This window comes from Aquarana catesbeiana, linkage group LG01, assembly GCF_042186555.1.
Source record: "Aquarana catesbeiana isolate 2022-GZ linkage group LG01, ASM4218655v1, whole genome shotgun sequence".
NCBI classification, from domain to species: Eukaryota; Metazoa; Chordata; class Amphibia; order Anura; family Ranidae; genus Aquarana; species Aquarana catesbeiana.
Window position 1 is genome coordinate 121147108 of NC_133324.1, and position 18406 is coordinate 121165513.

An 18406-nucleotide genomic window follows, 5' to 3' on the forward strand; every position below is an offset into this window, starting at 1 on the left:
CAACATCTTTTTTTGGGGGGGTTCATTGGGTAGGGGTACTCAGGAGGACATAAAGAAAATGCTTCTCATGCAGCCGACTGCATTTGGTTGGGGATGTGAATGGGGGAAGTACGGGTGCTGCAGAAGTGGTGGGTTCCCAATTATTAGGATTGGCGAATGCAGCAGGAAGGGCATAATGGGCACGACGGGCCTGTGTTTGTCTTCTTCTTGGTGGCAGCGGGACACTACTTGTGCTTGCCACCTCACCAGCTTGAACTGCACTTATGGGACTCGCCACATCACCAAGTGTTACTGCAGTGCTGGTTTGACTACGACCGGGGTGTACTAGGCCGCTGGTGCTTGCCAGTTCACCCAAACGCTACCAAAAAAACTGTTAGCAATTGCAGGGATCAGGCCTGACTCTGCGAACCCTGCAGTAATGCGTTTAGTGTTTTGTAAGTGACAGTGATCGATCGATACTGCACTTGGGTGGGCTGGGCTGGGCCGGGCGGAGGGGCACAACGCAGGTGCTCGCAGGTATCTGGGCTGATCCCGCTAACACTGCGTTTTTGGGAACCCTAAACTGCTGGGGACGCTAGTATAGATCTGATCGGATCAGATATTGATCCGTTCAGATACTATACCACTAAGGGAGGTGTACGGTGCGTGCGTGGGTGTTATCGCTACTGGCACTAACCTGACGCTGCCTGGGGCGACGCAGACCCTATCTGACCCTAAAACCTAAGTTATATCACCGCCGGGCGATCAGGGGGCTAAACCTTTATTTGGTAATAAACGGCGGGTGCCCTGACACTATAAAAAATAAACTAACTAACCAGCATCACCCGTAACAGTTATACGGTGATCACTGGTGAAAGGGTTAACTAGGGGGCAATCAAGGGGTTAAAACCTTTTATTAGGTAGTATATGGGGGTCCCTGATGCTATAAAACGCTGACGGCGAACCTATATATTTACCTCCCTAACTAGCATCACCAGTGACACTAATACAGCGATCAGAAAAACTATCGCTTAGTGACACTGGCAATGGGGGGTGATCAAGGGGTTAAAACTTTCTTAGGGGGGGTTAGGGGGTACCCTAGACCTAAAGGGGGCTAACCCTAACTGCCCTACCACACTAACTGTCACAAACTGACACCAATGCAGTATTCAGAAAAAAAACAACTGCTTGGTGTCAGTGTGACGGGGGGGGGATGGGGGGTGTACAGTATGCCTGGCGTGTTCTACTGTGTGTGTTGTGTTGTGCAACTCACTCAGATGTCTTCTCTCCTCGGCGCCGGAACGGAAAATACCGAGCTGAGGAGAGATGACATAATTTCCTCTGCTGCTGTTTACTATACAGCAGCAGAGGAAGAATCTCATTGGCTGGGAGCGATCACGAGGGGGGGGCCACGAATGGATGGTCTCCCCCTCACCTCTGATCGCTCACCAGACAGAAGCCGACCGCCTCGGGCACCGGGGGGGGTTCCAATCAGACCCCCCGCCTGCGGGAGGCAGATCACGTACCAGGTACGTGATTTTGCCTGCCCGTGCACAAAATGGAGGAGGGCCAAAGCCTCAACTGTGAAAAATTTTTTTTGAGGCCATTCACAAGGGTTTGAGGGGGCAAATGACCGATGATGTCCTCCTCCTCCTCCTGCCACAAGTCCACCTCCAGAGCCATAGCCTGCAGGAAAGGCTGCAGGAAAGGCTGCAAGGAAGACAAGAAAGTGATGGCATGGGTTCAGTCTGGTCTGACAGAAGACGCAGGCTGTTGTAGTACCACAACCTGGGGACATATATGTCATCTGCTGCTGTTTCTGATCTCTGGGAGTCCTGGACCAGATTGTGCTCCCTATTATATGGACTTCTCAGGCTACCAATTTTAATTTACAAAGAGTTGATGTCTGCCCTGGCATACAAAGGCTTCACAAATTCCAGCAGTTTCTCTAGCATTGCCTTCCTCTTAATTTTGTTATTATGAGCCAGGATAAATGTAGATTTTTTTATATGAAAATACTTGCCTATGTGTTTTTCTTCAAATAGGAAAGTTCTTTTGTGAGTAGGCAGGTACATTTCAAAAATACAATGTCAAATTAACAAGGGACACCAAGCAACCTCCTTGAGGTTTACAAATACAAGATAATAATGTTGTTGTAGAAACGTGACATACAAAATAAAAAAAAAAAATATGGAGATCACTATAAAATAATTTAAAATAAAAAAAAAAAAAACAACAGAAGATCTTGATTAAAACAAATAAAATAAAAATGACTATAAAAAAAATAAACATTATTATGGAGATTTGGCTTCAAAAACAAAAAAGATTATTCAGGAGATCACGAGAAATAATAAAGAAATCAGTTTGTGAGAACTCTGTGTGAATATCAGCAGCAAAACAACTTCATTATTCTAGCATTCTAAAGAAGAAGAGAATGGGCTGCATTAAACTATTTAAAACATTTCAGCGTGACGAATGTGCTATCTCCATTACGAACGGTAGTTTTACCAGACTGAGTGCTTCTGTCTCGTACTTGATTCTGAGCATGTGTGATTTTTTTGCGCGTCGGAATTGCATACAGACGATCACATTTTCGGATAGGAACTTTTCCCGACCAAAACATAGAGAACATGCTCTCAATCTTTTGCTGGCTGGAATTGGAGCATACACACGGTCGCATTTTCCAACAAAAAGCTCTCATCGGAGTTTTGCTGGCGACATTTCCGATTGTTGTATGGGGCATACGAAGGCAATGGGGAAGAGATTTAATAAAGCTGCTCCGCTGCTTTTCTGGCATTAGTCACTCTTGTTAATGAATTGTGCCAAACTCATGAAGCACCTGCGACACTTTTGGTTCTGACTCGTGCACCAAATTCAGGCAGTTCTAACATGAGCCACTTTTACATTGGGGCGCATTGAATGCACCAAACTCAAGATAAAATACCAACAGTTTGTATCGTACCAAAGTGGAGCTAATTAAGGCCAACACCCTTTGGGCATACAGAGAGAAAATGGGACAGACAGATTTTGCATATATTTTTTACGTCCATTCTAAAAGTGACGCAGCATATGCCAAATTCAAGTACAAGTTCAATATAAAGAAAAAAGTGAAGCTGCTGCTCTATAAAAGGTAAGTACCCCTGCAATCAATAAATTATAAGAGGGCTGCACCTTCCCTCTCACCTCTCTAATGAGACAATTAAAAAAAACATATAAATCCACAAAAAAATATTATACATATAAATCAATACACATTTCATGCAACACTCAAAAAACGTGTATATATAATTATTAAAGAGCAAACAAATTCAACAAAAAGTGTAAGTGTCCAATTGTGCCTGTGTGCCGATGCTACACAAGTTTTAATGCCTTCAAGTAAAAAAGTGCCCTTGTGCACATATATTTGGAAGGAAGAATGGCCCACAAATATTTTGCAATGCAGTACATAAAGCCTGTACGTAACAGCAAGCAGCTGATATTATATGGGAACTTTGACTTTACTTATCAACCACTTCAGCCCCGGACCATTTGGCTGGCAAAAAACCAGAGCACTTTTTGCGATTAGGCACTGCGTCGTTTTAACTGACAATTGTGCGGTCGTGCGATGTGGCTCCCAAACAAAATTGACGTCCTTTTTTTCCCCACAAATAGAGCTTTCTTTTGGTGGTATTTGATCACCTCTGCGGTTTTTATTTTTTGCGCTATCAACAAAAAAAATCAACAATTTTGAAAAAAACTCTTTTTTTTTTTACTTTTTGTTATAATAAATATCCCCAAAAAATATATAAAAAAATGTTTTTTACTCAGTTTAGGCCGATACGTAATTTTCTACATATTTTTGGTAAAAAAAAAATCACAATAAGCGTTTATTGATTGGTTTGCACAAAAGTTATAGCGCCTACAAAATAGGGGATAGTTATATGGCATTTTTATTAATAATTTTTTTTTTTACTAGTAATGGCGGCGATTAGCGATTTTTATCGTGACTGCGACAATTTGGGATTAATTTGGGACTATTCACATTTATACAGCGATCAGTGCGATTTAAAATGCATTGATTACTATGTAAATGTGACTGGCAGTGAAGGGGTTAACCACTAGGGGGCGCTGTAGGGGTTAAGTGTGTCCTAGGGAGTGATTCTAACTGTGGGGGGGAGGAGCTATGTGTGATATGACACTGATCACCACTCCCGATTACAGGGAGCGGTGATCAGTGTCAGTGTCACTAGGCAGAACGGGGAAATGCTGGTTTACATCATCTCCGTGAGATGATCGCGAGTATTCCCGCAGACATTGAGTTCGCAGGACCCGAGATCACACTCATGGAGCTCGCGGTGCGCGCCTGCAAGCCGCTTCTTAAAGGGCAACGTACAGGTACGTTAGTATGCCTGTACACGCTCTTCTGCCGACGCATATCGGCGTGAGCCAGTCGGCAAGCGATTAAAGTCAAACCTTTTCCCCTTCCCTCTCCTAAGCCTCTCCATTGTTCATAATACTTCCTATCATATTAAAGCATTCCCTTCACAAGAAGAGAGAGTAGCAGTGACCTGTCTTTATTACAGGAAGCTCCTGCAGAGAGGCAAAGTCTCACGCTGGATTATTGCAGAGACCTGGAAGAAATACAAAAAGCACACCAAGATTTAATTAGGAATATACAGTACATGCCTCTTGTATTTAGATAATGTATGTTTCTTCTGGAGTTTATCTTTAAGGTATAAAAAAAAATAATAATAATTCTAGCCTCTACAACCACTTTAAGTTATAACAGTTGACAAGAAAATACAGTTCATACTGTATGTATACAATACTCCTCTAAAAATTATTTTTTTTTGGGGGGGGGGGGGGGCTGTTCCTGCCAGGAGAACACAATGATTATTGCTAGATTTGATCCATCTGGCTTAAGGATGCAGACTGCTTTAGGTAATGACCATATGTGATGCTGAGCCTTCATGATAGCAAGAACTGAAATCCAATAAAAAAAAAGTTCAAGTGGTAGATTAGGTGACACTATGGTATCTGGCACCTCATCCCTGTTGAATAAAAAGTAGCAGCAACAGGATCGTTGGGATTATAAGACTCCATTTACACAGGGGCAACTTTGGATCTGACTTCAAGTCGCCCCAAGTCGCCCCTAGTTGCCTCAAGTCGCGCTACATGAAAAAATCAATGTAAGTGAATGGATCCATCTTAATGCACACTACTGCAGTCGCTCGGACTTCAGAAAAGGTTCCTGTACTACTTTAATCCGACTTCTAGGCGACTTGTTCCCATTGATTTCAATGGAAGTCGCCTCCAAGTCGGATCCCTGTTCATAGTGAGGCAACTTTACAGGAAAAAGAAAAGAATTTTCCCAGGAAGAGTGACCACGATATGCCAGCGCCGAGCTGGCTCGCTCATCGGGATAGGAAAAATGTGTTTTTTCCTTTCCCAATGAGCGACAAGCAATACTGACATGTGTTTTGTATGAATCATGAGGGGGAACTCCAAGCCAAATTTTAAATAAAAAACCGGCATGGGTTCCCCTCCAAGAGCATACCAGGCCCTTAGGTCTGGTATGGATTTTAAGGGGAATCCCCTATGCCGAAAAAACAGCGTGGGGGCCCCCCCCAAAATCCATACCAGATCCTTATCCGAGCCACCTGGCCGGTCAGGAAAGGGGGTGGGGACGAGCGAGTGCCCCCCCTCCTGAACTGTATCAGGCTGAATGGCCTCAACATAGGGGGGTGGGTGCTTTGGGGAAGGGGGGCGCCCTGCAGCCCCCCCGCCCCAAAGCACCTTGTCCCCATGTTGATGAGGACAAGGGCCTCTTCCCGACAACCCTGGCTCTTGGTTGTCAGGGTCTGCGGGCTGGGGGGCTTATCGGAATCCGGGAGCCCCCTTTAATAAAGGGGCCCCCAGATCCCGCCCCCCCACCCTATGTGAATGAGTATGGGGTACATCGTACCCCTACCCATTCACTTGGGGGGAAAAAGTGTCAATAAAAAAACACACTACACAGGTTTTTAAAGTAATTTATTAGGCAGCTCCGGGGGTCTTCTTCCGACTTCGGGGGTCTCTTCCAACTTCTCCACACTCTCTTCTTCGCTCTCTCCGGCCTTTTCTCCCAGTGTCCGGTTCTTCTCCCGCTCTCTGGTTCTTCTGCCGGGCTCCTCCGCTATCTTCTGCTTTTTTGCCACTCTAGCAGTGGCCTGGTCTTCTCCGTCGTCTTTTTCCCTCTTCTCTTCTTCCGATGTTCACACGACGCTCTCTCCCGCTGTAATGCCATGTATGGGGTGCGCAACGACTTATATAGGCTTGGGGCGTGGTCACCGGGTGACCCCCGCCCCTTATTATGTCACAGTTCTGGGGCATGATGGGACTGTGACATCATAAGGGGCGGGGTCACCGGGTGACATCACCCGGTGACCACGCCCATGCCTATATAAGTCATTGCGTGCCGCGTACACAGCATTACAGCGGGAGAGGAGGCAGAAGAACCGGAGAGCAGGAGAAGAACCGGACACCGGGAGAAGAGGCCGGAGAGAGCGGAAAAGTCGGAAGAGACCCCCGAAGTCGGAAGAAGACCCCCGGAGCTGCCTAATAAATTACTTTAAAAACCTGTGTAGTGTGTTTTTTTATTGACACTTTTTTTCCCCACAGGTAAATGAGTAGGGGTACGATGTACCCCACACTCATTCACATAGGGTGGGGGGCTGGGATCTGGGGGCCCCCTTATTAAAGGGAGCTCCCGGATTCCGATAAGCCCCCCAGCCCGCAGACCCCGACAACCAACGGCCAGGGTTGTCGGGAAGAGGCCCTTGTCCTCATCAACATGGGGACAAGGTTCTTTGGGGTGGGGGGCCGCAGGGCGCCCCCCTTCCCCAAAGCACCCCCCCATGCTGAGGGCATGCGGCCTGGTACAGTTCAGGAGGGGGGGTGCTCACTCGCCCGACCCCCTTTCCTGACCGGCCAGGCTGCGTGCTCAGATAAGAGTCTGGTATGGATTTTGGGGGGGAACCCCCACGCCGTTTTTTCAGCGTAGGGGGTCCCCCTTAACATCCATACCAGACCTAAGAGCCTGGTATGTTCAGTTCCCTGTCCTGGAGGCAACTTCAAGTCGCGTTGTAAGTCGTGCTGAAGTCACCCCAAGTCGCGCTGTGATTCATACTCAAGTCGTGTCTAAGTTGCCTCCCAAAGTCTCGCTGGAAGTCGTGTTGCCCCTATGTGAATGGGCTCTAACGGTGCCCAAGATTAAAAAGAATACATTTTGTATAAAAATAGAAAATGTATTTATAAAATAACAACATATATTGGGTTCAATAAAAAAGTAGAGTATGATACAAATCACATTGCATCACTGGTGTCCATGTGGAAGGTGATCAGTACTTATATCCCAACATGTTTCACCAACATTGGCTTCTTCGGGGGATTTCTTAAGGACCACCAATTCTCTTAAAGCTCTAAAGAGACATCAAGGAGGTCACCAAGCAGGTCCACACATTTGGAGGGGAGATCACAGGGGATACATGGGGACCAAGAAGACTCTGATATAGACACAGATCGAATAAATAGAATCTCGAACAGTCACTGCTGAACTGGCCAAGATTTGATCCATCTATAGCTGACTTTAGAGCAGAAAATGGAAATTCTGTCTCAGGTACAGCTGCTAAATGAATACAAAAAAATGTATATGTGTTCAGAATATTTTACAGAACTGCCGGCTGGTGAACCTATCCTTTCTACAGAACCTATTTGCATTCACATTGTTTTTTAACATTTGCAGCAGTCTTTAGGGAAAAGCTTGGTTATATCTCTAGAACATGTAGCAATATTCAATTTGTCAAAATGCTTACAATAAAGATTATTTTATTCATATTTACTGTGCAGGAATTTCAGTTTGTTCCTCTCTGTCCCTGTGTTTCAAAAGCTCTTCCACATGCATAGGGTGACAACTGTGAGCACCTGTGCCAGTGAAGCTGGTCCAGAGCAATGATGTACAGCTGCTCCTAGAGTGAGAGCATGTACTGTAGATAGCAAGTGGCTGCAAAAGGCTGGGTGAGAACAGCAGCATTGAGAGGGAAAACAGGGTGAAATAGGGCTTGTTTAGACTCCATCCCTTCCTAATCTGCATAGGCAGTAGATGGGGTGTTGACGTCCTTTGGCCATGACGCTTTGATTCAAGGTTGCAGTAAAAACTATCTCTCATGCTGTGTTTGGCAGACAGTAGCACCACTAAACGTGTTTCATTCAAGTGGATGAGGCTGCACAATAACTTCTTCACAACTGCATGAAATGCACAATAGTGTGGTATTTATGGGGTTAAAATAGGCCTTGATGAGGTGACATAATGCCTCCTCACCTCTTGCCAAACTCCTCTGAAAAGCATTTTGAATGCTTTTTTGACCGATTTTCAGAGGCACAAGAATCTTGCCGCACATTAAAACTTAGCCAAAGTGGTTAAAACAAGTGCACTATAGGGCTGAAACAACTAATCGATTAATCGACAACTAATCGATTATGAAATTAATCGATTACTATTTTCATAATCGATTAATCGGTCAGTAACATAATGGGGTTAAGAAAAACTAAAATGAGCCCTTTATAGTACAAAAAGAGCAAATAATCACTACTGTAAATATCACTTTCACAGTTCTACAGTAAAAAAATGAACCCCTTACAGTAGTGATTATCTGCTTTTTTTGTACTATAAAGGGCTCATTTTAGTTTTTTCTTTTTAACCCCATTATGTTATTAAACGTCTTAGACCTGGTTGCACTACAGTTCATTTACATGGTTTCCTATGGGACACGTTCACATCTACTGTATGCTTGTTTTTAGTCGCTGCGTATTTGGAAAGGGTCAGTGACTTTTTTTAACGCAAAACGGTGCTTTTTTGGTTCAATATACTACAGCGGAGAAGCTGCAGAAAAGCATGTAATGCGTTTTTGCAGAAATTTGGGTTTTTTAATCTGCCCAACAAGTTGACCAAAAAAAAATGCAAAAACGCAAATCGCAGCAAAATCACGTGTGCACAAATCAAAATGCACAGCAAAAAGCACTGCAGAAACAGATCAAAAGCAAACTGCATAGGTGTGTACCGAGCCTTATGCTGGTCACAGGGATCAATTTTCAGACAAGAATATTCAGACGGAAAATCTTTGTACATTCGCTGAATGAAAGAATGTTTGAAATTTTCAATTGTTTTTAACATTCTGTTTTTAAAATGAAGGAAAACTACATACATTGTCTGAAAATTCCTTTGACCAAGAAGTTTTCTATTATTTCCAAATTGTCACCATGGTTGAAAATGAACGTCGATTTGAACCCACTAACGATTAGAAAATCGAACTAACGTTTTTAAAATGCCATTTTTTTTTTGAAGGAAGACATTGTTTTTTAAATTAAAAAAATTTGATCTCTGAGTCTGATGATATTTACCAGATTCACCCTTTAATAGTATATATCCTCCAATAGCATATACAGTATATCTCTCCTCTAATAGTATATACAGTACATCTCCTCTAATAGTATATACAGTACATCTCCTCTAATAGTATATCTCTTCTGTCTGTTATTCTCAGAGTGGATTAGATATTTTGCTCCCTAACCATATAGTTATTTATATTTACCACTGCATAGAGATATTTAAGAATAAATTGCCTTTTTTTAAAACTTTAAATATTAACTAAATTATACACCACACTTTTTTTTTTAAGCTTATTAACCGAATAATCGAAACAATAATTGGCCAACTAATCGATTATGAAAATAATCGTTAGTTGCAGCCCTAGTGCACTATATTACCAAAAGTATTAAGACGCCTGCCTTTACACGCACGTGAACTTTAATGGCATCCCAGTCTTAGTCCGTAGGGTTCAATATTGAGTTGGCCCACCCTTTGCAGCTATAACAGCTTCAACTCTTCTGGGAAGGCTGTCCACAAGGTTTAGGAGTGTGTCTATGGGAATGTTTGACCATTCTTCCAGAAGTGCATTTGTGAGGTCAGAACTGCTGGCTGGTGAACCTATCCTCCCTCCAGAACCTTCCATTTGACACTCATCATTTTCTAAACGCTTGCAGCAGCCTAGTGGAGAACACTGTTGGTTGTATCTGTAGAACAGAAGCAGCAGCCAAAGTGCTTGTGGTCAACAGAATTCTATTCATGTTTTCAGACCTGGAGTTTCAGTTTATCAAATCAAATACGACTTCCTTTGTTGCTTTCATAGCAAGCAATGTTTGATGTACTAAAGAATCAATAGAAGTTTATTAGATGTGGCAGACTTCATGTACCATTGTGTGGTAACCAATACTCTGGATGTGTTACGTCTCATGACAGCTGACAGTGCCTAAAAGCTCCCCAGTGCCTTCAAATATGAAGGTTCTGTCCGGCAGAATATGTGGACAGGCAATCTCAGTGATGCCTAGACTTTATGCTGTGACCTATGGGGTCATGGCATTGCATGAAACGTGACATAACCATGGCTTCTTGAGTATCTTTGAGGACAGAAATGTTCTCATTGCTGCATTAATGCATATAATTCACTTGGCTCATCAGTAAGATAGCTGTGGCACTGATACACTTGGACATCCTCACTGGTTGAGTATTTGACTCTTAGATCTCTTAGGCAAATGGTGTTTTTTTAAACAGTCTTTGTTTTCGGGAAAAGGTTTTTGTCTAAAGTAGTATTAGATGAAAGCATGGATCATTAAAAAAAAAACAAAAAACATTTAGATATCTTTCTCAAGCAGAATAATAAACAGGGCTATGGGAAGTCTCAAATTCGATAGGAAGTTGATTCAGGGATTAATATGATCACTTGTATGGGGTCAGGGGGAAGGAGAAAAAGAAAAAAATGAAACTTATTTTTTACTGCTTAGGACTTATTCACTCAGGTGGATAGGGGGCAGTATAAGCAGGCAGTTGAGCCACGGTTTTACCAACCCAGACTACCGACATGAACAAGGAAATGCAGCTGCTCAGGGCTTTACACGTGCTGCAGTCTCTTCATGTGTTAAACTGTATGTGGCATTTGGTGGGCAGTACTGCTGCAGAACATGACCAATTCAAGTGAATAGAGCTGCACTGCAACTGCCCTGAAACAGGATGCATTAACCACTTAAGGACCGGAAGATTTTCCCCTTTAATGACTAGGCCATTTTTTACGATACGGCACTGCGTCGCTTTACCTGACAATTGCGCAGTCGTGCAACGCCCCCACAAATAGAGCTTTCTTTTAGTGATATTTGATCACCTCTGCATTTTGAAAAAAAAAAAACAATATTTTTTTACTTTTTGCTATAATAAATATGCAAAAAAAAATTAAAAAAAACTAATTTCTTAATTAGTTTAGGCCAATATATATTGTTCTACATATTTTTGGTAAAAAAAAAAATCACAATAAGTGTATATTGAATAAGATATCAATCACACAGGGAGTGTATTGTTTTTTTAATGTGTTACCAAATAGGGGTCTATTTATAAAAGTTTATAACCAAAATTCACAATTCACAATTTTCACTTAGGAGCAGGGCTGCTGATAAGGCAGTACAACCAGTCCTGTTGTACTGGGCCCAGGCTCCATTAGCTAAACAGGGGGGCCCAGGGCAGCTAGACCACACCACTGCTCCTACTTGCTTATCAGGGCTTAAAGTGATTTAAAGTCTTATTTTTTTTCCTATAAAAATAACAAACATGTTATACTTACCTGCTCGGTTTGATTTGCACAGAGCAGCCCAGATTCTCCTCTTCTCGGGTCCCTCTTCTGTGATCCTGACCCCTCCCCCCTGTTCAGTGCCCCCACAGCAAGCTGCTTGCTATGGAGGCACCCAAGCCGAGTCAAAGCTCTGTGTGTCCATTCAGACTCGGAGCCCCAACCTGGCCCAGTCCCCTCTCTCCCCTGATTGGCTAACTGACTTTGATTGACAGCAGGAGCAGCCAATGGCTACTATATGTATTGCTTACACCTAAAGGAGTCTGTCTCCTGTGGCCATGACTCTGCAATTAGCACCACACATGGGCTGGGCAGAAGGGGGGGGGGGGGTATTTATTGTAAAAAAAGTTCTGACGAAGTTCTTTGAATGTAACACATGCGGGGGAGGAGCCACGCGCTGATGTCACCCCCTGCCCGTTGTCTCATGCACCTCCAGCTTTGTTGTAGATATGCGTGTTTTGCAACAGACGTTTGTGAGTAGCTCATTTTAAATTAAAAGTCCTTTCTACCAGCTCACAGTGTGCACTTTTTTTTGATTATTTTTGTTCTCACCTATGTTTATCCTGGGGGAATCGTTTTGGAGTTCCTGCCTGTCTCTGGAGGATTTTTTCCCTACTGGGACCTGCTTTACTGGCCATCTGTTAGTTCAGTGGTCTGTCATTTGAGGTGAGTGAAGTGAGTGTGTTGGAGGTGGAGGGTCTGTTACCATCTGTCACTTGAAGTGGGCCCTTACACATGGAATCTTCCCTGGTGATTGCTGGGACCTGTAGTCCTCCTCTCTGTCTGCTGGATTACATTGGATTTTTCCATTTCATTTTCAATTTAATTTTACTCATGCACTGCACCTTTTTGTATAAAAGTCTATATTAAACCCCTTATTTTAATTGGCAAGCATGTTGGGGCCCATGTTGGAGCACTCAGAAACATTTCTCCATAGACTGGGAAAGGGCGCCATCACTGTGGCTCACTCGGGCAATGCTGTTTCTTTAATAGGGTGTAGTGGGGCTGGTCAGTGGCCTTACACCCACTCTTGTAATGACAGAAGATGACCTCTCTGTTCCCCGTCAGTGAATCAATCCAGTCTGTGACTGCAACCAGCTGGTCAGTGTCAGTGATGATCTCTGGTATCAGAGGGTGTCCTCTCCGGTCCCTCTCTCTGTTAGGGTTGGCGCCTCACCCGTTTAAAACCGAACACATATTAATTATAAAGGTTCTGTGGCTAATTAAGGTGGTAATTTAACGCACTTGGTCTTATCTGCATTTAATTGTAATTAAGTGTAATTCGTATGTGTTCAGTTTTAAAGGGATGAGGTGGCAACCCTACTCTTAGGCCCAGATGTGGTGATTAGGGATGAGCCGAACACCCCCCGGTTCGGTTCGCACCAGAACCTGCGAACGGACCGAAAGTTCGCACGAACGTTAGAACCCCATTGACGTCTATGGGACTCGAACGTTCGAAATCAAAAGTGCTCATTTTAAAGGCTAATTTGCATGGTATTGTCCTAAAAAGGTTTTGGGGACCCGGGTCCTACCCCAGGGGACATGTATCAATGCAAAAAAAACTTTTAAAAACGGCCGTTTTTTCGGGAGCAGTGATTTTAATGATGCTTAAAGTAAAAAAAAAAAAAGTGAAATATTCCTTTAAATATCGTACCTGGGGTGTGTCTATAGTAGGCCTGTAAAGTGGCTCGTGTTTCCCGTGTTTAGAACAGTCCCTGCACCAAATGTCATTTTTAAAGGAAAAAATCTCATTTAAAACTGCTTGCGGGTTTAATGTCATGTCGGGTCATGGCAATATGGATGAAAATCAGTGAGACAAACGGCATGGGTACCCCCCAGTCCATTACCAGGCCCTTTGGGTCTTGTATGGATATTAAGGGGAACCCCGCACCCAAATTAAAATAAGGAAAGGCCCTATATACTCTGAACAGCAGTATACAGGCGGTGCAAACAAGACAGGGACTGTAGGTTTGTTGTTAAGTAGAATCTCTTTGTAATTTTGAACGGGTAAATTTTTAAAGCGTTTAGCTCCAGCCAAAAAATCTTTTTTAAGCTTTTTGGAAAACATAGGGAAGGGTTATCACCCCTGTGACATTTGTTTTGCTGTCTTTCCTCCTCTTCAGAAGATTTCACCTCACTTTTTGTCCCAATGAAAAATGTTTTTTGAAAATTTGGGTTTTTTGTGGAACAAGGATTGGAAAGCATCAGTGGAAAGGAGAAATTGTTTTCCCATATTAACTCTTACAGGAGAGAATTTCCCTTCCTAGGGGTAGATTTCATCTCACTTCCTGTTGTCTCCTTCCGTTTGCAAGTAGGAGTCGTTTGTAAGTTAGATGTTTGAAAGTAGGGTCCTGCCCTATATACTCAGCAGAAATTTGGGCCTTAGGTGTTGCTGTGGCCACAACACTGTAAGCCCTCACAGGGCCCTGCTGTGAAATATTAGATCAAGAATTGTAATTACATGCCCCTGTTGAACAGGAGCTGAAAAATTAGGCCTTAGGCACTGGTGCTGGTGCCACAACACTGCAACCCCTTACAGACACTCTAGTTGGAACGCAGGAACGAGCCCTGCTGCAAAGTATTGCATCAAAAATTGTAATTACACGCCCCTGTTAGACAGGGGCAGAAAAATTGGGCCTTAGGCACTGGTGCTGGTGCCACAACACTGCAACCCCTCACAGACACTCTAGTTGGAACGCAGGAACGAGCCCTGCTGCAAAGTATTGCATCAAAAATTGTAATTACACGCCCCTGTTAGACAGGGGCAGAAAAATTGGGCCTTAGGCACTGGTGCTGGTGCCACAACACTGCAACCCCTCACAGACACTCTAGTTGGAACGCAGGAACGAGCCCTGCTGCAAAGTATTGCATCAAAAATTGTAATTACACGCCCCTGTTAGACAGGGGCAGAAAAATTGGGCCTTAGGCACTGGTGCTGGTGCCACAACACTGCAACCCCTCACAGACACTCTAGTTGGAATGCAGGAACGAGCCCTGCTGCAAAGTATTACATCAAAAATTGTAATTAACACGCCCCTGTTAAAAAGGGGCTGAAAAATTGTGCCTTAGGCACTGGTGGTGGCGCCCAGAACCAAAAATGTTCTTACAAGCTATCAGCGTGATGATTGAGGAGGAAGAGGATAATTACTCAGGGATAGTCACTCAGCATCAGCATAGGCAGTCTTTGAAGGGATCTGAGATTTCAAAAAAAATTATTCGGTTACATCAGCATCAGGTGCTTGGTAGCTGGTGGTGATCCAAGACTCATTCATTTTTATGAAGGTCAGCCGATCGACCGAGTCGGTGGACAGACGCACCCTGTGATCGGTTACCACGCCTCCAGCAGCACTGAATGTGCGTTCCAAAAGAACGCTGGATGCAGGACAGGCCAGTAGCTCAATTGCATACTGTGCAAGCTCTGGCCAGTGATCCATCCTCAAGACCCAGTAACCCAGAGGATTTTCGGTGGGAAAGGTGTCCAAGTCTGATCTTGCCCCTAGGTATTCCTGCACCATGTAAAACAGACGCTGGCGATGGTTGCTGGAACCGATCATACCTTGGGGCTGCGGACCAAAAAATTGTCTGAACGCATCGGTCAGACGGCCACCTTCTCCACCGCTCCTTCTTTGACTGACCGAAGCCTCAGCAACACGTTGTCCAGAAACAGGAGTTTGTAACCTCCCAGTCTCTGGGAACGCATTGCACAGACCTTTCTGCAAGGCCTCCCGAAGATGTTTCATCCTCTGCTCCCTCTGCGATGGCAAGATAAGGTCCGCAACCTTACCCTTGTAACGTGGATCAAGGAGGGTTGCCAGCCAGTATTGGTCCTTCTCCTTGATACCACGAATACGAGGATCCTTACGCAGGCTTTGCAGGATCAGGGAGGCCATGCAGCGTAGGTTTGCTGAGGCATTCGGTCCGGAGTCCTCTGGGTCACTAAGGACGACAACGTCCGCAGCCACCTCCTCCCAGCCACGTACAAGTCCATGTGTTTCTTGGGACTGATCCCTTAAAGACTGCTGCTGATGCTGAGTGCCAGGCTCCACCTCCATACTGACACAATCTTCCTCCTCCTCCTCCTCCTCCTCGTCCTCTTCCTGTGTGATCGGCGGGCACGCAGGAACACTGTCTGGATAAAGGGGGCCTTGAGAGCTAAGGAAGTCCTCCTCTTCCTGCCTCTGTTCTGCCTCAAGTGCCCTGTCCATTATTCCACGCAGCGTGTGCTCCAACAGGTGGACAAGGGGGACAGTGTCACTGATGCATGCACTGTCACTGCTCACCATCCTCGTGGCCTCCTCGAATGGTGACAGGACAGTGCATGCATCCCTGATCATGGCCCACTGGCGTGGGGAAAAAAAACCAAGCTCCCCTGACCCTGTCCTGGTGCCATAGTCGCACAGGTACTCATTGATGGCCCTCTGCTGCGTGTGCAGCCGCTGCAGCATGGCCAACGTTGAGTTCCACCTGGTGGGCATGTCACAGATTAGGCGGTTCTTGGGCAGGTTAAACTCCTTTTGGAGGTCCGTCAGCCGAGCACTGGCATTATATGACCGGCGGAAATGCACACAGACTTTCCTGGCCTGCCTCAGGACATCCTGTAAGCCCGGGTACCTGCCCAAGAACCGCTGCACCACCAAGTTAAGGACGTGAGCCAAACAGGGCACATGGGTCATTTGTCCCTGTCGGAGGGCAGAGAGGAGGTTGGTGCCATTGTCGCAAACCACCATTCCTGCCTTAAGTTGGCGTGGCGTCAACCACCTCTGAACCTGCCCCTGCAGAGCTGACAGAACCTCTGCCCCAGTGTGGCTCCTGTCCCCCAAGCACACCAGCTCAAGCACCGCATGGCATCTTTTGGCCTGCGTACTTGCGTAGCCCCTTGAACGACTACGGAGCACCGCTGGTTCCGAGGAAGAGGCCATGGAGGAAGAAGAAGAGGAGGGGGTGGAGGAGAGAGGTGTGTCACAATCAGCATTTTGGAGGCGTGGTGGCGGAACAACCTCCAACACTACTGCACCTTGTCCTGCATCCTTCCCAGCTGCCAGCAGAGTCACCCAATGTGCCGTGAAACTTAGGTAACGTCCCTGTCCATGCCTGCTGGACCATGAGTCAGCGGTAATATGCACCTTACCGCTGACCACCCTGTCCAGCGAGGCATGGACATTGCCTTCCACATGCCGGTAGAGAGCCGGAATCGCCTTCCGTGAGAAAAAGTGGCGTTTGGGTACCTGCCACTGAGGAACCGCACATTCCACAAACTCATGGAAGGGGGCAGAGTCTACCAACTGAAAAGGCAGCAGTTGAAGTGCTAGCAATTTTGCCAAGCTAGCATTCAACCGCTGGGCATGTGGATGGCTGGGAGCAAACTTCTTTCGGCGGTGCAGCAGCTGGGGCAGGGAAATTTGCCTGGTACAATCTGACGTCGGTGTACCAAAAGCAGATTGCCCACAAGTACTTGGCTGTGACACACCTAATTCTACGCCTTCATTCCTCTCACTGCAGGTCTCAGAGAGGACTGGAGGTCTAGTGGGGTTGGAAATCTCAGCTGATGAGGAGCAAGGAGAGATCCTCTTTGTTCTTTGGTGTGGGTCTTTTAGATACGCTTGCCAACGAACTGCATGGCAGGTCAACATATGTCTGGTCAAGCATGTGGTACCCAAGCGGGAGATGTTTTGGCCACGTGAGATACGCTTGAGACATATGTTGCAAATAGCAGCGGTGCGATCTGATGCACTCGTCTCAAAAAAGGCCCACACCAAAGAACTTTTTGAATAACGCGCAGAGACTGCAGCGCCCTGCACATGTGGAGCTTTGGGGTGTGATGCAGTCAATGTGCTGCCCTTAGGCTGGCCCCTGGAGGGCATCCTGCCTCGTTGGTGATGTGCCGCCTCCTCCTCCTCCTCCTCCTCCTCTCTCCTATCAGGCACCCACGTTGAGTCAGTGACCTCATCATCCCCTCCCTCCTCATCACTGGAGCAAACCTGGCAGTATGCTGCAGCAGGGGGAGCATGACTGCCAGATTGCTGTCCTTCTTGGGCACCCCCTCTGTCCGTGCTCATGTTACTGCCTTCATCGAGCTCAGTATCATCATCAGAGCCTTCCAAACGCTGGGCATCCTCCTGGAGCATGTACCCAACACTGTGGTCAAACAGTTCGAGGGAATCCTCATGAGGACATGGTGGAGCTAGGGAAGGAGTCACTGATGACATTGAGCTGAGGGAAGAGGCCGCTGCTTTGCCAGACAAAGCACCCTGGGCATGGGTGAGAGAGGATGAGGAGGATGAGGACGGCTTGGTCATCCACTCGACCAAGTCTTCCACATGTTGCGGCTCAATACGGCCAGCTGCCGAAAAAAAGGCCCAGCGTGTCCCATGGCCACGTGCTGATGAGGATGCACCGTCTCCACGACCAGCACTAGACACAGAGCCTGCTTGCCCTCTCTTATTGGCTTGTGACTGTCTGCCTCTCCTTCTTGGCCTTCCAGACATACTAATGGCCTGTAGCTGCACTAAGCTGGGATAGAACACCAGTAATTTTCTTCAGGTAGCTTTATATACTGTAACCAGACAAGCCTGCCTGTCAGTAGGAAGATAACAGGAACGGATCTAGCTGAACACTGTGAGCAGGACGCACTGTACTAAATGTAAATAGTCTAGCTGCCTGACCGTGGTACTAATAGGATCAAATAGAACACCAGTAATTTTCTTCAGGTAGCTTTATATACTGTAACCAGACAAGCC